The sequence below is a fragment of the Pithys albifrons genome, chromosome 5 (genome assembly GCF_047495875.1).
Source record: "Pithys albifrons albifrons isolate INPA30051 chromosome 5, PitAlb_v1, whole genome shotgun sequence".
NCBI lineage: Eukaryota > Metazoa > Chordata > Aves > Passeriformes > Thamnophilidae > Pithys > Pithys albifrons.
This window is the reverse complement of record NC_092462.1, coordinates 23,910,492-23,932,722: the sequence shown is the minus strand read 5'-3', so window position 1 is coordinate 23,932,722 and position 22,231 is coordinate 23,910,492. Positions and strand designations below refer to the sequence as shown.

Sequence of the window (22,231 nt, the reverse complement as noted above, 5' to 3'; positions counted from 1 at the left end):
AAACTGGATTTATTCTGTGCCTTCCATTTTAATCCTTGTTGTCTACCCAACCTGGCTTTATTCTATGCCTTCCATTTTAGCTTACTCTTATGTTCCTGAACAACCTTACCTGGAATAATAATCTATAGATATTGGTGTCATTTCAGATGTGAAGCAGCCTGTTTTATCACAGTATGCAGGAACATTCTAGCAAAACTGCCATTCTGTGGGAAGCATGGAGCAGCTGAAGCCTTTCACTAGACAGGACACTTGTGTTAATGACCAGCTCTTGACTTCTCAAGTGTCTCTTGTCTCTTCTGGAATATGTAATTTTTTTGATGACTTAATAACTGGTATATCATATGTATTTATTATTTTCATATACAGTAAAGGCATGGCAACAAGGTTAAAGAGAATGTAAAAATCAGATGATGTTTTCATAGTACTCACTAAAGATGTTTTCTGCACGTACAGAAAGGAATATGTCAGCATACTTTGTTGAACTTATAGTAGCAAGAGTTCTTTTAATTGTATGTAGCAAAATGCAAACAGGGCCTGACCCTTGAAACAGTACTGGGCAAAAAGCCACTATGAAAACTAATTCAGTGATTTCCATGAGACTCCTCACTGTAGCACATGCTTTGCTTGTCATAAAATGTTTACAGGGTGGGATGCCTGGGTGAAATGCTGGAGTGTGCTTTTTCCTGTGAGGGGGGGGGAATATGCCTTGCACTGAGGCTCCTTGAAGTTCTGTAAATTACTGAATATGATCCTTGTAATGTAACAGGCAATATAGCTTATTTTCACCTGTTATTTGACTAATTGCATTACACATACTACAAATATGACTCCTATGTAGCCTGGGGCACTCAGTGGGAATCAGCAAGATAAGCAGTTTTACAGATGAACCTCCTTCCCTGTGTTCTGAGTAATGTGTGGGATTCCTGTAGGTTATTGAATAACTCTGGAAGTTTAAGGAGTGTTTCAAGTGCTAATTAAAGACACTTAATTTGTACAGAACTGGCAATTCCAAGATATCAAGTATTGCTTATACCTGCATATATCTTACTTTTCTAGAACTATAAATGTTTGAAAATTATATTACTGTGAGCATCTGCTCAGTCTCAATCCACTGGCTCTGTTAGTGTTCCAAGAACCCCCATTGTTTTATTGGGAAATGGAAAGAAGACAACTGGTGGCCTAAGGGCAGGACCAAAGTTCATAATAATGATCTAAGTTTTGATATCTATTGATACAATGCTTTTGAGGAATTTCTCTCTCCAATTTCCTTTTCTGAAATGTTAAAACTTAGCAGTATGGTAAGAGATTGAGCAGATTTATTAATTCATGTTTAAATACAAATCTGAAAAGTGTTCCTTTCCCTGTGCTTGTCCATTGATTTAACTTATACTGTGGTGGGTCTAATAATCCTCTGTCTTAGTGGAATCATGAGAAACATTTAATGAAGCTCTGTAAAAGATGGGAAACAAACAAGTGTCCTCCATGCTGCAGCTGAACTTACATGGTTCATTCAGGTATTTCTGGAGCACTTGGGTTCCTCAGTAGCAGAGAAGTCTTGCATATCTACTTTGGAAAGGTCAGGCCTCCTAAAATATGCTAGTTGGCATCTGCAGCTATTCAGGTTCCTGACTGCTGAAGTTTCCTTCAAAAAAAGCAATCATTGCGGATTGGCTTTCAGATTGATTAAAAAAATGTATTTTGTAGCATGTTGCATCATAGTGAAAGGACAGTAGAAAAAGCAGAGAAAGATTGTGAAATATGTATTTGTGTGCGTGCAATTTGTTTAGAAACTACCATGGTGTGTAAAAAAAAACAACAACAAAAAACCGCAACTACCTATTAAAAGTTACTATCTTTATTAAGTGGCTATTCTTTCTGTCTTTGCAGAAATGCAATCCATTACCCATACCTAGTGCAACTATCGTCCATTACTGTGCACTCCTGAAGCACAGAGTGAGCTGAACTCTTTGCAATGAGCCTAGAGAACAGACATTAGATATTCTGGGCATTGTGCTGGCAGGGGCACCATGAAACCTTGCAGAAAGCATGCTGGTGAGTGGAAACTCATCCTCATTATGATCAGTGATAGGCACAGAGCAGGGCTCTCTTCTGATCTTGGTACTGGAAAAGTGAAAACTACCAAAACAGAGGAAGGTGTTTGGGCTTTTTATGATAAGGGGCATGGCAGACAACCAAGGTCTCATAAGAAGGATGAGAAACATCACTCAAAGCAACTGGCTTGTGTGAGTGGATATGAAGTAAAAGAGGTGAGTTTGGTGGAGAGCAGAAGTGAAGCAGACCTGAGGTCCTCTTAACATCTGAAATGACAGAATTTGTGATAAAGGGAAACATATGACCTTCCTTTCTTGTTAAGAATCAGGAGGAAGCTCATGTTTGTATGCAGGAGAGAAGCATATCTGTAAAGCTCAGAAAGGATTTGGAAGAATATTTGGGGCTCTTTTTTCTTCAAACCTGGAGATGCTGAAATTGGCCTTAATGGGAGGTGATGAACTGACTGTGGAAAGAACTCAGTATTTTAAAAAGTTGTGTGCAATGGCTCAGGTAAACAAAAAGGAATTAAAAATCAATTCAGGTTGTCTGGCTCAACAATTCTCTGTAATACATGTCTAAAAGAACCACTAGAGTTTTTCTAGTCACTAGCATCTCCAGAAAAATCCCCTGAAGTTAAAGCTGGTCCTCCACTGCAAGGTTTGTCTATATGGGGGTACTGGGAAAGTGAATCTACATTTGTAAAGGGCTTTTCACTAAAGTTTGACTAAATCTTCTGTGGACAGTCCCATGTAAATTTAATGTCCTTCAGCCTCTGTGCCATAATTTACTAAAGAAATGAATGACATCTACTTCACTGTGGAATCAGCATGCCCACACAAGTGTAATTGAACCAGATTTGCTTTCAAGTTTGTTCAGCTCATGAGTTACTAGTTTGTCAAGCTGTTAAGTCAAGTATATGATTCTGTTCTGCATGTTCAAGACTAAAGAATTAATTGGCTGGCAAAGACTTTGTTTGGGCTCTTGTTAGTCACTGCCAGTAATGCATTTAAGGCTCAGATTTGCCAGGAGAAAGGTGTTTTCAGCACTGTTCATCTAAGGCTCAACCTGGGCAGGTGAGTCACTATCTTCAAGTATAAAAAAGTTTCCCTGAGCTCTTCCCAGAGTCTAACCCTGTTCAGTAAAAAGACTTGCAATATTTTAGGAGTGACCAATTGCAGCATTCTGGAATTTTGGACCCAGTCCTAAATAAGACAATTGGTCACTAAATCAAAAAAAACTCGACCAAACAAACAAAAGTATGTGGTACAGTGTATTGACTACTGGTTTTCTACTCTACAGTGCTGTATCAAGCAACTTATTTGACTCACATAAGAGAATAAATACCAGAAAGAAAAATACTTTGATTATTATTTACAGGGAAAAGGCCCGGAAATGAGAAAACCACACAGAAAAATGAAAATAATTGTTTCTAAAAAGGTAGATGATGAAGAGGTAAGCAGTAGGTGCTTTTTAAGCACAAGCAGCTTATTAGCCTTCTGAGTACTTAAATATTTATTCTCGCACATTTAGCCAAGAGCTTCAGGTTGGCTATTCATGAACAGGACAGTCTTTGGGTTTTGTTCTCATTGGATCCCAGGAATCATTCTGGCCCTTGACACCCCAAAGTTTGTGGACAGAACTATTTTACATGCTGCTTATGGCACTACTCAGAAAGCTGTTTAAAGGAAAACTATTCCTTGGTGGCTGTCTGTTTGGTGTGGGAAAGGTGTACCCCCAGCCTGCAAGGCTGCTGCAAGGGGAAGCAGCAGCACCATCAGGACACTTCCCCTTCCAAACCCCCCAAAGATTCTTGTGGTTTTGGAGTGATTCCATCCCACAGAAGAGGGGTGAACCATTTAACTTCATACCAGTAGAGTTAGAAAAAGGCTTAAACCACATCAGTCTTGCTGACTCAGGATGGGGACGCTGTTCGCAGCATCTCTGATACTCCTCAGGTGCCAGCTGCCCTCTGCTGACCCCAGGATCTGGCTTTCCTGCTGTGCCCTGTGCTGACAACACTGCCATTCACAGTCTTCCCTTCAATTTTTTGGCAAGGGATAAGTGCAGAGTGCTGGCTGTTGAAATGCTGTTGGATTTCTGCAGCACCAGAGCACTCCTAAGAACTTGCTCACCAGAGCATCTCCAGCCTCAACACTGCGCATGGTTGTGATGAGCATCTCCAGCACACTGCCTACAGCCAAAGCACACTCCTCAGGAAGTTTTAAACTTACATCTCAGGACCTCTGCAGCACCATTAATTATGGCTTCTCAAGTTATTCAAATTAGGACTCTATATCTAATAAAATAAAAGAGCTTAAAGATTCTTTTATTGATTTCCAGTTGAGGCAGCTTTTCCGTTTATGGCCAAGGGCAATCTATAAAACACATGCTTTAATTAACCCTGGTGAATGCAGCTGATATGAAATGTCAATACCCTCAAAATATTCAGCATAGACTTTTGAAGGATCTTCTCAGTTCCCCACGTCCACCCTGTCCACATTCCTCTGGATGGAGAGCCACAGCAGAGGCACTTCCCTCCTGGGCTATACTGGGACAGGGCCAGAAACCTCTCGACTACCACAAGTGCCTTTATTGCTGGCAGTGTTGGCTATGCTTGTTGACATGCCTGTCTGTTTGCCTTCATCTCAGGGGTTGGACTAGACCTTTAAAGGCCCCTTCCAAGCCAAGTCATTTGATGATGTTGTCCACCCATGGCTTTGCAGGTAGGCAGGACAAAGACCCACAAGTAGCCTGCTGGTGGCCTGCAAGGGCTGGATTGTGGGGAGCTGGTGCCACAGTGGGCAGCTCTGTGGCAGCTTTTCAGGCATCTACAGGTAATGTTTCATTCTGTGGCTGTCACGTCATCGTGCTGGGCCCGTTCCCTGGAACAGGGCCGTGCTGCATAGAGTTGAGTCAGTTACTTGAGGACAAAGGCTGCTGAGGTGCCCAAGCAGGGCAGCCCCATCACAAGCTCCTGATGCACTTCAGCACTCTCATAGGTGGCAAAATTCATTTTTTTTCATCAATAGCACATGATCCAGACTTTTTATCCACTCCTTTTTGTCCCCACAGGAAGACCTTCCAGAGGAAGAAAAAAAATAACCACTTTCTTCACAACTTGTGCAAGTCTGGGGGGCTGCATCACACCCATCCCACTCCTCTGGTTTCTGCTTTGCCCCATCATGGCTGGTTGTTCCCTGTGTTGTGGGACAGGCAGCAAATGGCCCTTTCCTTCAAAACCTGCCCTAGGGATTTGAACCTTCAGCATCTTTTGAGGACAAGAAAGGATCAGTGATCAAGACCTCTAGCTGGACAAAGGCGAAACACAAACCTGCCTGTGGGAATGTGTCTCTCACTGCCTCACACAGCAGAGCTTTTGTAGCAGAGGCTGTTACAGTGCTGTATTTTAGATTTGGAAGGAGAATGGTGCTGATAACACACTGATGTTTTGGGTTTTGCTAAGTTGTGCTTATTTTAAGTCAAGGACAATTTTTTTCCCTTGTCTCATGGCCTGGCAGTGGGAGGGAGCACAGCTGGGACAGGCCACCCAAACTGACCAAAGAGATATTCCACATCATACAACATCAAACCTGGTATATAAACTGGGGGGAGTTACCCAAAAGGGGACCAATCTGTATTTGGAAAGGGGACTCTGGTGTCAGTCAGCAGGTGATGAGCAATTGCATTGTAAATCACTTGTTTGTTTCTTCTTATCAACACTATTATTTACCATTATTATTGTATTTTTCTTTGTTTTCAATTATTAAACTGTTCTTATCTCAACATACAAGTTTTACTTCAGCTCTCTGTTCCATTTTACCAGGGGCTGGGGGAAGAGGAGAGGGATTGAGGAAGCAGCTGTATGATGCATAATTTCCATCTGGGCTTAAACCATGGCAGGGCCACATCACAGCATGCAAGGGAACAGCACTAAAGACTGCAACTACAGAACTCACACCCCCACCCCCCCCACTCCCACCCCCCCCCCAAAAAAAGAAACCCAAACCAAAAGCGACTAAATAAAACTGGTGGGGAAGAAAGGGATGTGTGGCCAAAGAGAATTTTGCTGGTTTTCATCTTTGCTTTCCGTGGTGCATTTATTTTCTGTAGATTTGTTGCTTGCTAATAGCAAGGCAACCATGTTGTCATGTTCTTTATTATTATTAACAACTTTCACCTTTCTCATTACACCAGTAGGACACTTCCTCCGTCAGGGGTCCTGCTTTTCTAATCAGCGTGGCTCAATTGTCTCTCTCCCTCCCCCTCCACTCTGCTTTTTGTCTGCTTGCTCTTTGGGTAGTAATTTGATGTGTTGAGCTCTCACCACCTCTGCTGCCCCCGGGGCTGAAGTTCTGACGCTGCTAAATAGTTAAAATGCAATGCAATTACAGGCAGTACAGAACAGCAGAGAACAAGCCGGCAAAATATAAGCCATGCCTAATGCTGCAGAGACTGTGTGGCTGTCAGTCTCCAACTCCAGGAGATAATTTGGGCTTTTTAAGGAGCAATAATTGAGCCTTTTGCATATGCCACAGTTATGAACTAGTCAAAAACCTGTTTGCTCTGTACCCAGAAGCACCAGATGGATTGGATAGTCACTGCAGTTCTTTAGGGGCTGCCAACTTTACACTTCAAGACTTTTCTAGCTCCTGTACTTGGAAGTTATTCTTTTGACAGCTTTTATGCATACAAGTGCCTTGTCTGAATTTAGCTGGTGAAATGAGGAGGAAGGGTGAGGTAGAGTTTGCCAAATGAAGCCAAGATAGCTGAGGGGAATTCAGAACCAGAGCTGAATTCTGTTGCTCACATCACCTCAAGAAAAACCCATGTAAGAGAAAATTATCTTTAATAACCAAAATGATTTTGAGCTGTGAGTAGACAAACAACAGGACTCCATGAGGCAGCAGAGGTCCAGTGACCAGCCCAGACCATCAGCCCCACCACCATGGCCGTGGCTGCCCAGGGCAGGGCAGGGCAGTTTCTCTGCCAGGAGCACTCCATGGAAAGAGGCTGCACTGTCCTCGTGCGCTACCCTGCCAGGGATGTGTGGTGGGTTATCAGTGCAGAGAGTGAGACAGTTGGCTCCCAACATGGCTTGGCATAGGGACAGGGCTGCACTCCCAAGAGCAACCCCACAGACCAGTCCCTCTAAATCCACCATAGGGATGCAGGGAAATAGACAAGGATCACCAAAAGAAGCCCCCAAAACATGTTATTGGTGACAAAAAATACTAATCTCACTGAGGATTGCGTTTCATTTCATGTGTTAATATGTGCCTTTGTTTGACTCCAGCAAAGATTATGACTTCAGATATGTTTCCCAAAATCTTCACAGGGAAGTGCAGGTCTGTTAGAGAAATACATGTTAAGACTGTTCAGAGTAAGTAAAACATATTTTAACCTCCCTGATGGTTGGCAGTAGTGGGTGGCTTGTTCTGCAGAACAAAAACCCGGGTATGTTTTTTATTGGTGGGGCTGCTTTGCTTTGTCTGATTTGGAACTTTAGGTGTCACTTAGCCCTGCAGGCATGGGGGAAAAAGACGATTTTTGTCCCCAAAATATGGGCAGGTTCATGCCATCAGCACTCACTGGTCGTGTTCTGTGTATCTATCTGCCTGTGATGGATGGGGACACTTGCTGCCACTCATGTCAGTACCCTGGGTCTAGGAGGTGCTGCTAGCTCCTCATTCCCTCTGGAGACAATTTGTTTTTGCGGTGCGAAAGGTGGTGATGATAGTGATGGTAATGGTCATGGTGGTGTTGCGCTCCCCAGCGGTTGCTTTATGTCTCTACCTCACTACTTGCTCACTACTCTCTTCTGATTTGCAGGCCAAATGCTGGACACAGCAGTTCACACTGCTACATTCTTGTGATAGGCCTTAAGCTTACAGGGTTTTCAGAAGGGGAAGACCTTCACAGAAGCTGGCAGTGCTCCTGTCATCAGCTGACAGTCATCAGTAGAACATTATAACAATTATAACCATATTTAAACATAGCAAGGACCAGCTTAGTCCGTAAAAAAGCTCTCTAGATGCATACCACTTTTGGACAAAGAAAATAGTTTTCTTTGGCTGTGTGCACAACCTGCTGCTCTTTCAGTCTTCAGAGCATTTAAATTATGACATTTCCACCAAAACCACCTCCTGAGTCCAGCCTGACAAATAGAAGGCCTCTCACCCCAAGGAGCGTCTGTTTCTTTTCCCCCATACAACACATGCTGTCCACAAGAACTACAAAGCTTTTGTCTTTAGCACTTTTTCCCCAAAATCAAGGACTACATTGTGGCAAAAAGAACAAGCACTTCTGAGTGGTCAAACCAAGAGTTTTATTTCCACCTGCTAAAAGGTGTCTCTGTCTACCAGCAGAGTCCAACATAGATCAGCAGACAGTTGACTATATTTAAAATAATTAAAACTTTATTTATAATTAAATTCAGGAAAAATTGAACTATATACAGGAATAACTATATACATGAAGGAAGAAGTCTTTACATGGGCTACCCCCCAAGATCCATTGGAGACTATCTTAAGAAATATAAATATATATATAAATAAACTTATATCTAATATAAACTTATATATAAATAGGATGATATTGTGAGTGGGTGAGTTCTGTCCTGCAGGTTGGGCAGGTGTTGGCAATCTCAAGGGCAACAGGGAGGCAGTGGCTGCAGAAGACATGGCCACATAGGGTTGACAAAATCAGTCGTTCACTTTGCACAATCTGAAAGAAAAAAAACACGATATGTATTGGGAGGAAAGAATTTGAATTTGTTGCTCTGTTGGGACCAGGCAAATAGGACTTGTAGTATCTGGAATCAGTAGATTACTGCTAGAATGGTGAGGGACCCACAGATCTGCCACTGTCACCTTGGCAGAGTTTATTCCCTCTATGTATGCCACTAAGAAGTGACTTGTGGAGCTCACAGTAAGGTCTGTGCTTCAAGCCAGTTGCCTGTAGCATCACACATAAGACAACTGTGTTGCACAGCTCACCCTTTGCCCCTCCCCTTTCCCACAAAGCAGAAAGGATGACAACATATGGATGCTTACCTCTGAGTAAAAGTCCATGCAAATTGGACACCTAATAGTACCTGCTGGCCGTGCCCTAGAGAGAACAGAACAAGAAAGAACGTGTAGCCATCAGTATCAGTGCACATCAAGGGTTTCTGATCATAAAATGTCATGTAATTATCCAAAAACACTGACTGCACTGACTGCCCATGATGCATTTCTTTTGAAGAACCCTGTAAACCTCTAACTCTCTCAGTTTGCTGCATGTAATGAGGAGTTCAGGTCTCCCTGTCCCAAAGGAAACAGCACCTTGGTTTTCATTAGAAGAAAGGTACAGTCAGTTCCCCTGCTCTAGGATTTGAAATAACAGGAGTCTCTAGCACTGAGCAGTCTATGTATGGCAACTTTGATCTCTAACAGGTCATCAATAACAGCTTTGTGACTGAAGCATCGAGCTGGCCTCTGGGAACTATTCATTCCTGAAGGGAAGGAGGTCTGATGCTACAGAGTAACTCTGCAGACAGCTCTAACAAGCTCCAGCCCCAGGAAGGAAACCATGGTCAATGTTAAATGCAGCAGCACTGAGCTCTTTCAGCCTGACCTAAACAGAGTAGGAAAGTGCACTCAGCAACAGAGAAGCTTGAGACTCAAGGAACTTAATATTCTCTTTTTTATATTAATCAAGTGGTAGGATTTGTTCACTGCCATACTTAACAACCAACATTGAAACATCTACAAATTCACTGGCAAAATGGTCTAGGATAGGAGAAGTCTTTTAGGTCACTTATTTAAGACCTGACATCCAAAAGTACCATACTCAAGTTCTCTCCTATGCTGCCTTTCAGCAAAACAAAAGCTTCAAAGCACACCAGCTTTGTTAAAACCTGCATGGAATTTGTCTGGCTGCTGCCTGCCAGTCTCATAATACCAAGCCTCATTGAGACCAGTGAGAGTATTTCCATATCTAACTTAACTACTAGAGCTTGGCAGGAAAAGTAAATGCAATACATTCTGAGCTATGGCCTGTCACTAATCCCCTTCCCTGCCATACCCCCATACTTGTCTTTAAGTTTCTGTGCAAAGTTGTGCATCTGCCTCAGGCTGCCTTTTTCTCCTGAAGTGCAAATGGTATTATTTGATCATCAGGGAATGTGGAAGAAGGAAAGAAATAAGTAGAGTAAGTGAAGGCTTCAAAGATAAGCCTGGCCATGGAAGTACAACTTAGTCCTCTCTCTATAACAAAAAGAATTAAAAAAACAAAAAGGCAAAAAATTCAGTCACATACTCATCATTATCTGTTGCTTCATCTTCATCACTGCTACTCAGTACAGAGTTGTCTGACTGCTGCTGGCTTCCTAGTGTAACATTTCTTCTTTGTTGTTCATATTCTGTAATTTAATTTTGATTAGTTAAAACTATTATTCTCTTTTCCTGGAACTATCCTTGAAATGCATTATTATAAATAAACTGTAATGGTTCCTATTTTTAACTTATCATTTTCATCTGGGTTAAAAGCAATCTTAAACAAACTAATTTCCTAAAACTAAGGCTGAACCCTTCCAGATATTGTGAGTCTTCTGTTACAGACTGTCACAAAACATTTCCTCTATTCACCCTACAAACAGCTAAAAATGTGACCTGAGAGACTCTCAGTGTCATCAGTTCCATAGAGTTGCACTACCTGTGAATAAATCTGCCCCATAAAGGGAAACTCCCTCACCCAATTCTTCCTAACAGGGTCTCCTACAATCCCATGGCGAGGAAGGGCAACAACTGCTGTGTGATAAGGGAGAAGGAGGACTGCAGTCAAGTTTCCAAGGAGCACAACAACTTAGCACATAAACAATAAAATGGCCTGGTAAAACACAGAGTGCTTTGTTCAGAAAGTTTCAGAAGAGATGGAAGAGATGCTTAAATCTAAAACTGTTCTTTCCAGAGCTGCTGTGCTTCTTTGTTGCTGCATGATACTAAACTGATGCACTCTTTTAGTCCGTGTTAAACCAGACCTCCACACTGAAAGGCAGTTTCTATCCAATGAGTCTTGCGAAGCACAGTCCTTGGAAATTACAAAAAGACTTGAAGCAGTGTCTGCTTAGAAATTGTCATCATCTGCTTCTTGACTTAAAGTAACTCGGAAATGGAGTTATATTGCCCAGTTTCAAAGGAGATCACTTTTTAATGGCTTGGTCTCTAACGTTCAAGGGGTCAGGAAGTGCTGGTTGCTTTTTAACTCTCGGAAATCGCAGGCAACAATGATCTCTACAACTCCAGTGTCCAAGTAACACTAATCAAGCACTAACCAATTAAAGAAAGCATCACTAAATTAAAGTTCCCTCCCGCATAAGTATCCAGCTACAACTTTCATTGTAGGGATTTTCCACTTTGTCTGGTAGTGGCTATCAGACACAGATTGGATCCATTCTCTAAGACACTGGCCAGAGCCTTTAGAACTGTTCTTTGCCTTCTGCTAAACACTTTCAATCCATGCCACTCAAGTTTCTTAGTAAAGACAAACAAAAAATAATGACTAAATTTAGGACAATTCCATGATCAACTGTAAAACATCTACTCACCTTCAAGAAGCTTCATCAATGCATAATGGAAAAGAGAGAGAAAACACAATTAGACTTTGGTGTGCACCCCTGGTGTTGCATGCAAACAGCAGATCAACAATGCAGTTACAAGGAGGAATGGGTGGTTATTGCACTCTTGTTTTGCTTAAGAACATTCAAAGCAGGAGTCAATTAGCTGCTGGCTGAAAACAAATAATTGGGTGTTGATGGCTCCGCTGCCACTGCTGCAGTGGGGTAGAAACAGACCCACCTCAACACCCTCCTCCTCACTTTCAGTTCTCTAATGGCATTTGGGGCTGGACATGTTTCTTCCCCCTTTTTCCCCAAAATGGGCAAATTCAGCTGTGATTGCCATAAACACTGTGTGAAAGATGAGCAGCTGCTGAAAAAAGGAAACCACAACAGCGACTGGGAGAAAACAATTCCAGTTTGCTGCTCCATTCACACCAGACATCTACAACTTGAAGTATCTGCAATTGGTCTGTCAGCGTAAGAACTATAAGGAATCCACAGCTTTTCCAGGGCCATGGTGGAAAGGGTTTCTCCCTCTACATACACCATAAAAAAGTGACTTAGGGAGCCACGGCAGTACGAGCTCCAAAGCAAAGTCTGTGCTGCAAGCCAGCTGACTGTAGCACCCCACAGAAGACAACTGAGTTGTGCAGCTCCCCCTCTGCCCTGTTCCCTCTGCCTCAGCACAGACAGGATGACAACACGCAGATCCTTACCTCTGAGTTCTCATCCTCCCAAATCAGAGAGCTAAATACACTTGCTGGCCGTGTGCTGGAGAGAAGAGAACCAGAAAGAACATGCAGCCATTGATTTCACTGTCTATTGAGGGTTACTGATAGATAAAATGTCAGAAATTTAAACATTCCCAGTTCCAATTTAGAAACATCTCAGCCCAGCAACCCAATCATTCCTAGAATTTTTATATACTGCAGGGTAACTCCAGCCATTCTGTAAGAAACTTTCAGTAATGACTTAATGAACAGAAAAGAAAGGTTTCTGATGGATTTTGCTGGTTGGTTTGTTTGGGTTTTTTTTTACTTAGTTGCATTCCAAACCGACAGCTATATTTCAAGTCAAATTTTTCCACACAGGATCAAGCAGGTCCTCAAAGCTTGGCAAAACCAGGTTTCTACCATAGAGCAGAAATTAGACTTCAGAAAGAGACTTTATCTCCCACATACTCATCATAATCTCCTTGTTCCTCTTCATTGTCACTCATCAGGAGCACTGCTGAATTATCTCCTGCTCTATAAACTTGTAGGCGTTGCTGGTTCTGCTGCCACTGCTGCTTTGGGGTAGAAACAGAGGCAACTTAGGACCCACCTCAACACACTCCTCAATACACCTCTCTTTCAGTTCTCTAATGGCATTTGGAGCTGGACATGTTTCTTCCCCCTTTTTCCCCAAAATGGGCAAATTCAGCTGTGATTGCCATAAACTCTGTGTGAAAGATGAGCAGCTGCTGAAAAAAGGAAACCACAATAGGGACTGGGAGTAAACAATTCCAGTTTGCTGCTCCATTCACACCAGACATCTACAACTTGCAGTATCTGCAATTTGTCAATAATCACAAGAACTATAAGTAACCCACAGATTTTCCAGGGCCATGGTGGAAAGGGTTTCTCCCTCTACATACATCACAATAAAGTGACTTAGGGGAGCCACAGTAGTATGAGCTCCAAAGCAAAGTCTGTGCTGCAAGCCAGCTGACTGTAGCACCCCACAGAAGACAACTGAGTTGTGCAGCTCCCCCTCTGCCCTGTTCCCTCTGCCTCAGCACAGACAGGATGACAACACGCAGATCCTTACCTCTGAGTTCTCATCCTCCCAAATCAGAGAGCTAAATACACTTGCTGGCCGTGTGCTGGAGAGAAGAGAACCAGAAAGAACATGCAGCCATTGATTTCACTGTCCATTGAGGGTTACTGATAGATAAAATGTCAGAAATTTAAACATTCCCAGTTCCAATTTAGAAACATCTCAGCCCAGCAACCCAATCATTCCTAGAATTTTTATATACTGCAGGGTAACTCCAGCCATTCTGTAAGAAACTTTCAGTAATGACTTAATGAACAGAAAAGAAAGGTTTCTGATGGATTTTGCTGGTTGGTTTGTTTGGTTTTTTTTTTACTTAGTTGCATTCCAAACCGACAGCTATATTTCAAGTCAAATTTTTCCACACAGGATCAAGCAGGTCCTCAAAGCTTGGCAAAACCAGGTTTCTACTACAGAGTAGAAATTAGACTTCAGAGAGAGACTTTATCTCTCACGTACTCATCATAATCTCCTTGTTCCTCTTCATTGTCACTCATCAGGAGCACTGCTGAATTATCTGCTGCTCTATAAAAACGTGGGTGTTGCTGGTTCTGTCGCAACTGCTGCAGTGGGGTAGAAACAGAGGCAGCTTAGGAACCACCTGAATACCCTCCTCCTCTCTTTCAGTTCTCTAATGACATTTGGGGCTGACATGTTTCTTCCCCACTTTTTACCCCAAAACAGGCAAATTCATCTGTTATAACCATAAACACTGTGTGAAAGATGAGCAGCTGCTGAAAAAAGGAAACTACAACAGGAATTTGGAAGAAAGAATTCCAGTTTGCTGCTCTGTTGCCACCTGAAATCTACACTTGCAGTATCTGCAATCAGTCTGTCAGAGTAAGAACTATAAGTAACCCACAGATTTTCCAGGGCCATGGTGGAAAGGGTTTCTCCCTCTACATACAATAAAAAAAAGTGACTTGGGGAGCCATGGCAGTATGATCTCCAAAGCAAGGTCTGTACTTCAAGCCGGCTTGACTGTAGCACCCCATAGAAGACAACTGAGTTGTGCAGCTCCCCCTCTGCCCTGTTCCCTCTGCCTCAGCGCAACAGGATGACAACACGCAGATCCTTACCTCTGAGTTCTCATCCTCCCAAGTCAGAGAGCTAAATACACTTGCTGGCCGTGTGCTGGAGAGAAGAGAACCAGAAAGAACATGCAGCCATTAATTTCACTGTCCATTGAGGGTTACTGATAGATAAAATGTCAGAAATTTAAACATTCCCAGTTCCAATTTAGAAACATCTCAGCCCAGCAACCCAATCATTCCTAGAATTTTTATATACTGCAGGGTAACTCCAGCCATTCTGTAAGAAACTTTCAGTAATGACTTAATGAACAGAAAAGAAAGGTTTCTGATGGATTTTGCTGGTTGGGTTTTGTTTGGGGGTTTTTTTAGTTAGTTGCATTCCAAACAGACAGCTATATTTCAAGTCAAATTTTTCCACACAGGATCAAGCAGGTCCTCAAAGCTTGGCAAAACCAGGTTTCTACTACAGAGTAGAAATTAGACTTCAGAGAGAGACTTTATCTCCCACATACTCATCATAATCTCCTTGTTCCTCTTCATTGTCACTCATCAGGAGCACTGCTGAATTATCTCCTGCTCTATAAACTTGTAGGCGTTGCTGGTTCTGCTGCCACTGCTGCTTTGGGGTAGAAACAGAGGCAACTTAGGACCCACCTCAACACACTCCTCAATACACCTCTCTTTCAGTTCTCTAATGGCATTTGGAGCTGGACATGTTTCTTTCCCCCTTTTTCCCCAAAATGGGCAAATTCAGCTGTGATTGCCATAAACTCTGTGTGAAAGATGAGCAGCTGCTGAAAAAAGGAAACCACAATAGGGACTGGGAGTAAACAATTCCAGTTTGCTGCTCCATTCACACCAGACATCTACAACTTGCAGTATCTGCAATTTGTCAATAATCACAAGAACTATAAGTAACCCACAGATTTTCCAGGGCCATGGTGGAAAGGGTTTCTCCCTCTACATACATCACAATAAAGTGACTTAGGGGAGCCACAGTAGTATGAGCTCCAAAGCAAAGTCTGTGCTGCAAGCCAGCTGACTGTAGCACCCCACAGAAGACAACTGAGTTGTGCAGCTCCCCCTCTGCCCTGTTCCCTCTGCCTCAGCACAGACAGGATGACAACACACACATCCTTACCTGTGAGCTCTCATTCTCCCAAATCAGGGAACTAAATACACTTGCTGGCCATGTGCTGGAGAGAAGAGAACCAGAAAGAACATGCAGCCATTAATTTCACTGTCCATTGAGGGTTACTGATAGATAAAATGTCAGAAATTTAAACATTCCCAGTTCCAATTTAGAAACATCTCAGCCCAGCAACCCACTCATTTCCAGATTTTTTATGTACTGCAAGCATTTCAGCATATGGGAAGCCATTCTGTAAGAAACAATGATGTCATAAACAGAGAAGGAACCTTTCTGCCGGATTTTGCAGGTTGTTTGGATTTTTAATTACATCTCTTGCAGACATCCTATTATATTCTAGATACCAAAAGCTTGGCAAATACATGCTTCTACTGTATATCAAAAATTATACTTTAGAGAGACATTTTATCTCCAAATACCCATCAAAATCTCTTGGTTCCTCTTCATCATCACTTGGAAGTAGCACTATTGAATTATCTGCTTCTCTGGAAAGAAGTGGGTGCTGCTGGCTCTGCTCCTGATGCTGCAATGGGGTAGAAATGGAGGCAGCTTAGGAATCACCTGAACACCCTGCTCCCCTGTTTCAATTCCCTAGCTGGATTTTGGCTGGAGGTTTTTGTTTCCCTCTTTATCTCCCAAAATGGCAAAATCAGCTGTGGTAGCCATAAACACTTTGTGTTAGATTAAAAGTTGCTGAAGAAAGGAAATCCAAAACCCACTTTTGGTAGAACTGGAGTTAGGTCATGCAGATTCTGTCAAAGAGTTTGAGGCCTTTGCTTTGCAAAGGCTCAGGAATAGCCCTCTCAGCAGATACCCTCATGCTATGCCTGTTGCATGTTTGCGTGGCAGCAGTGGCATCTCAAAACTGAGGGGATAAACTACACTTTGGGCTGGATAAAAGACTGTTCTTTCAAACTGCAGGGAAAATCGAAAAGTTTAAAAAAAGTAATTTATTTAAAGACTTCATAAAGCAATAAACAGTTTGTACCCCAGTCATCTGCAGTTGCATTTGGCACCTCAGTGCCTTAAGCTGATGTTGCAGCTAAACGTTTCTTATTTGGGAAGTCAAAGACTTCCTGTACTCTCCTTTGCTTTCTCTTTAAATCACTGGAGCAATAAGCTGTTTTAGGTTACTCTTCCACTCTCTGCAAGTGATACTCAGAGAGATACCTAGTTAGATGCCAAAAGACAAGCCTAGGAGCACAAGAGAAATCTGAGTTCAAGATGGAGGGGAGTGTGCCATTCACTACTTACCACAATCAAATCATCATCAGTTAGGTCTCTGACTTCAGGCTCAGAAGATTCATCTGTGAGGTCTATGACTTCAAAACCTGAAAAATAGAAGGTTAGAATCAAGATCAGACATTTCAGAGGAATTAAATGAACCGCCACTATGGAACAGGCCAAGGTTGGATTCAACCGCGCCCTGGGTCTCTTCTCTTGAGGAACACATCCAGCATTTCACTCAAGGTTTGCCCTCAACAGTCCACAGAGAGCATTACCAGCCCTCTTTCCTGCAAGGGGCAGTTCAAGAGGAACAACAGCTGAGCTCCTCACACAGTTCTGTTGGATGACAACAGCTCACGGGAGGTACATAGCAAAAAAGGATCCATCTAACACAGGGGTATGTTTAGCACACAGAATAAAAGACTCACATCAAAACCATAATCATAGAGAGTACCCTAATTTTACAGTACCATGCTGTACATATCCCCTTCAGGGATGACAAGCTTTTCCTTACCTTGGTTAAGATCCCAAACTTAGTTTGCCACCCTCTGTAGTGGCAGCTGCAGTAACTGTCAGCTCAGCAGAGCAGACATTCAGATTTTGAGCAGCACTTGAGGACCTTTCCAACACAGCTCATCTCTCATTAGTGACTGGCAAATGTATCACAGCTCAATAATAAACTAAAACAGTTGTAAGGCTTGTTGATTAGAGATGCCATACTGAGTGCTTCCTAAAATTCAAGGTTTCCCTTCTTCCCCAGTAAAGAGCCTAGAAAGTGGCAAAAGTACATGTTCAACCGGATCCCAACCCTCCAGAAGCTTCCTACCAAGCTCAAAAGAAAACATACCGCTTTCTCTGGGGTCTATTGGCTCTGCTTCTGAAGATTCACCTGCACTAGAAGCCAGCAGTCTCCTTCGTTTTTGAGATTGTCTGGAATCAACTGTTCCTCCTCAGCGCTTTCGCTGCCTCTGAGAGAGAACAAAGCCGTAGCATTTTCTATGGGAATGATATTAACATGGCCCTCATTTTTGCAACACCAATGAGGATACAGAAAACATTCCCACAAGGGCTGGAATATGCACCAAATGGTGCTATAGGCCATTCCTACCAGAGCCCATTGCATCAAGGAAAAGACATCACCCCTGATCTCCCGTCAGTTTCCTCACCAAGAAAAAGCTTGTCCCAAAGGCTTGCAAATGAGGAGTTCACAATTCTATCAAGTTGTTGCTTACACTGTAAGCACTTCTGAACTATTGCAAGCAGCCAGAGAGATTAAAAAAATCTTCCATATCCCAGAACATGAAGATACATGAAGTTTTAAAAGGCTTCTGTTCCTGTGCACTTGATACAAACTCTCGAAATCCCTTCCAGAAGTACCCCAGAAAACATGTTTCAAGAATCAGATTTGCATTGAGTAGTAAAGTACTTACTGTGCTCATAGTGTTTTGTGATCTAAAACCACTGGAAAAGTAAGCAGGACAAACACCAAAATAGGAATGTCAGGGAAGCTACTGTGGTCAATCCCTTAGACTCCTTTTGGAAGCACACTGCTACTGAGCTCTGATTTCTTGGGCTCAGAGAATGCTGTTCATCCAAACCTATCAGAAAAATAGAGTAGAGATTATGTATCTGGAAAGCCTGTTCTCTTAAACATCCCCCCACTCCAAGATTCCCACTTCTGAGTCACTACTTTCTGCCCAGAACTAGAGGGGAAGTCCCTGAGTTCTGTACTCAATCCCACCTGCAGCCGGACCTGGAGTCCAGAGCAGCCCCTCAGCCTCAGAAGCCTCTTCAAAAATCACCTGCATTCACCTGCACAGACAGTCTGGAGTTTTTCACACAAATGTCAGCAAATCACCTTCTGTTCTCACGTGAGATGGAGAAGACAGATACTCCACGTCTGCTGCGCAGCAGAGAATCCGTCAACTGACCTAACTGACTCCTGGTCGCCGGAGCCCTTGGAACTGCACTCCCCATGGCAACCGTTTGGTAACATTCCATGGCCAGGTAGCGGGAGTCCACTTTGCACCCTCATGGAGTTTCAGAATTCCTTGTCTTGGAAGGCACCTTGAAGATCACCTGGTTCCAGTGCCCTGCCATGGGCAGAGATGCCACCCACGTGATCCGGGTGCTCAGGGCCCTGTCCAGTCTGGCCTGGAATGGGACCTACCAGGGACGGGGCATCCACACCTCTCTGGGCAGCCTGCTCCAGTGCCTCTCCACCCTCACAGCTCTTCCTGACATCTGATTCAAATGTCTCCTCTTCTAGTCGAAACCTGTTTGACTTTCTCCGATGACTCTCTGCCTCCTTTGGGCCCTGGAAGGCTGCAGTGAGTCCTCCCCAGGGCCTGCTGCTCTCCAGAGTGGACAGCCCTGGCTTTCCCAGCCTGGCCACAGAGGAGAGCTGCTCCAGTCCCCTGAGCATGTCCGTGGCTCCTCCAGCCCCACTGGAACAGGCAGATCCTGCGTGTGCCGGACACAGCACTCCGGGTGGGGCCTGGCCAGGGCAGAGCACAGGGAGATACCCACCTCCCTCCCCTGCAGCCTGGGTAACACTGCAGACTTTCCACAGCTAAAGAACCCCCATGACTGAAAATCTAGCAATTTAGATCCTTATTTCAACTCTCTGAAGTTTTGACATTTAAGGCATTCAACTACTCCTCTCTCAGCATTTCACAGCAGAGCCATGAGGAGGTTTGCTCTGCCCCCAAAGGCAGCACCTTCCTTCCAAGGCCCGGCTCTGCTACGAAAGGTGATACAGCAAAAAAAGTTAAAATTAAAATTCAGTTTGCCTTCTAACCAGTCTGCCACTGGAGCTGCATTCAGCGGGGTCAGCTGGGGCTCCTGAGGGAGGCAGAGCCCCTGTCTCAGCCCTATCTCAGCCAGTTGCAGGGATGCTCCTCAGCCTCTGGTCCCATGGGCCCTCTCGGGTGTGGGGAGGATGGTGGGAATTCATCCAGTGCTGTGGGTTGTGTAAGTATATTTTTATCTCATGTTCTACATGAGGAGGATAATTTTTTAACAAAAATGTCTTTTTTATTCAACTGTTGCTTTTAGGTAATTGTCAAAGTGTTGAGTGTTTAAGGATGGGAGAAGGCGACTTTCCCATTTTTCTCAATCCTGTGTCTGGTAACCAAAGCAAAGGCTTATTTTGGTTATTGTATCGGCATCCTTCATTTTTCATATTCAGTGCCTGGAGACTGGCACAATGTACTTAATTATTCAACTATAAAACGTATATTTGGAATTGCTCTAGCACTCTAGCATTTTTATATCAAGTGTTAAATCCCATTTATGATTTTTCTTGTCTAAACCTCTGCCCTTTGGGCTCAACATTTTTGGAAAGCGAAAGTATTTAAGCTGAGATAAAGCACAAGTGGATTTACTGGTGTATGAAACATCCCACATGTTAAAGCAAGGGACCCTGTCCACTCATGCTCCAGGTACAGTCGAAGTTGGCTGAGTGGACTTGGCACCACTTGTATTTTGGGGCAGGACTGGATGGCTTCTGGCAGGAATGTGTCTTCAGGGGCAAGGGAGGAGGGAACACTGAGAAAAGGAAAGGCAGCTCTTGGTAAGTTAACATTTGAGAGCTATGGGGCTTGATCTCACCACTGCTAGACAATCACAGCAAGGGGCTGGGAGACCTTTACTATAAGGCCCAACACTTTTTAATTAAAGTTGCTATTGAATATATTCATCACTCAGTGGTGGGATGAAGAGAAAATTCCTGCCCCACCTCTACACATCCCAGAAAAGCTGTAAAGGCCACATGCCTGTTTTATCTTCTCCCATGTGGGCCAGCTTTGAAGAAAGGTGTAAGGCCTCTGAAACGTTGCCTGCCTTTCCCTTTTGGGAAGGAAGAAGTTGGCATCAATTAACTTTCAAAAATAAAAGGTTAATTATAGCCAACAGCTCAAATTAAGCTCACACTGAGCTGGCTTGGTATATTAATCACCTGGAGGTACCGTATCGGCATTTCCACATGATTGGCTATGGTTTGCCAGGAATGTTTGGCAAGAAAAGACACCTCAGGAAGTGCACAGTTTACTGGTCAGGGGTTGTCAGCTCTGTAGTCTCCCAAATCAGGGCTACCATGGGCATCAGAGCAAGGGCCATAAAGTGATTTAAGAAGCGTGAATGTATAGTATGTCTTATACCAAAGTAGCCAGCTGCAGAGCAATCAGAAGAAACTGCACAATAACATGAGAAAACCCACTTGTCTCCTCATCTGGGTCTGTGCTGCCTCTCTCTCTCTGAGTTACTGTCTTTAACAAGCAAAATGATTTCGAGTAGTGGGTAAACAAACAACAGGACTCCATGAGGCAGCAGAGGTGCAGTGACCAGCCTAGTCCATCAGCCCCACCACCATGGCTGTGGCTGCTCACAGGGCTCCTGCCCATGGGCAGTCAGTTTCTCTGCCAGGGGCACTCCATGGAAAGAGGCTGCATTGTCCTCGTGCGCTACCCTGCCAGGGATGTGTGGTGGGTTATCAGTGCAGAGAGTGAGACACTTGACTTCCCACATGGCTTGGCACAAGGACAGGGCTGCAGTCCCCAGAGCAACCCCACAGACCAGTCCCTCTAAATCCACCATAGGGATGCAGGGAAATAGACAAGGATCACCAAAAGAAGCCCCCAAAACATGTTATTGGTGACAAATAATACTAATCTCACTGAGGATTGCGTTTCATTTCATGTGTTAATATGTGCCTTTGTTTGATTCCAGCAAAGATTATGACTTCAGATATGTTTCCCAAAATCTTCACAGGGAAGTGCAGGTCTATTAGAGAAATACATGTTAAGACTGTTCAGAGTAAGTAAAAACATTTTTTTACCTCCCTGATGGTAGGCAATGGGTGGCTTGTTCTGCAGAATAAACATGTATCTGATTTCCTTCTCTCAGTTTTTTCTTATTCTCCACAGAGGTTTGAAATCCTTCTGCAGAGTCTACATGGGCTTGAAAGCTGAGCAAGATTTGTACCTTGCTCTGAAAATGAAACAACATCTATGAGTGTGCTTGTAGGGAAATGTGCACATAAGGTTCTTCAGGCAGTAACCGAATGGGTAGTGTTTTTCCATACAGCCTCTGTTGCTTTTTCATACTCAAGGCCTAACACCTGGAAAATGCATCTTCATAAATTGCTTTCTGTGAAGGCAGGTATTATACAACAGTTTTTACAGTGTTAGGCAAAAATTATCTTTAAGGATCAGGTCACTATGGTAACCATTCTTGTCTCAGAATCAAATAGCCCTTGTGGTCATAATTAAACAATATATGATTTTTATGAAGAATCATTCTGAATTATAATTCATTTTCTCTTTCATGTTGGAGTTTTTTTATTGTCCACAAAAG

At 43.3% G+C, this 22,231-nt stretch overlaps 1 protein-coding gene and 1 pseudogene across 2 annotated transcripts in view; one reads left to right on the top strand and one right to left on the bottom strand.

Annotated features, from left to right (window-relative positions):
- Positions 1–5,835, top strand: part of EMCN (endomucin) — a 58,411-nt gene extending 52,576 nt beyond the window's left edge. Inside the window, exons 12-13 of one of the 2 annotated variants that reach the window (XR_011697886.1) lie at positions 147–2,052; positions 5,125–5,835. The gene's annotated coding sequence lies outside the window, so the exon portion shown is untranslated. Of the gene's footprint in view, positions 1–146 lie in introns of both variants that reach the window. The other variant, XM_071555915.1, reaches the window with a different exon arrangement.
- A 4,478-nt stretch (positions 5,836–10,313) lies between these two features.
- LOC139672650 (E3 ubiquitin-protein ligase RNF4-like) lies at positions 10,314–18,853 on the bottom strand (annotated as a pseudogene).
- Between the last annotated feature and the right edge of the window lie 3,378 nt (positions 18,854–22,231).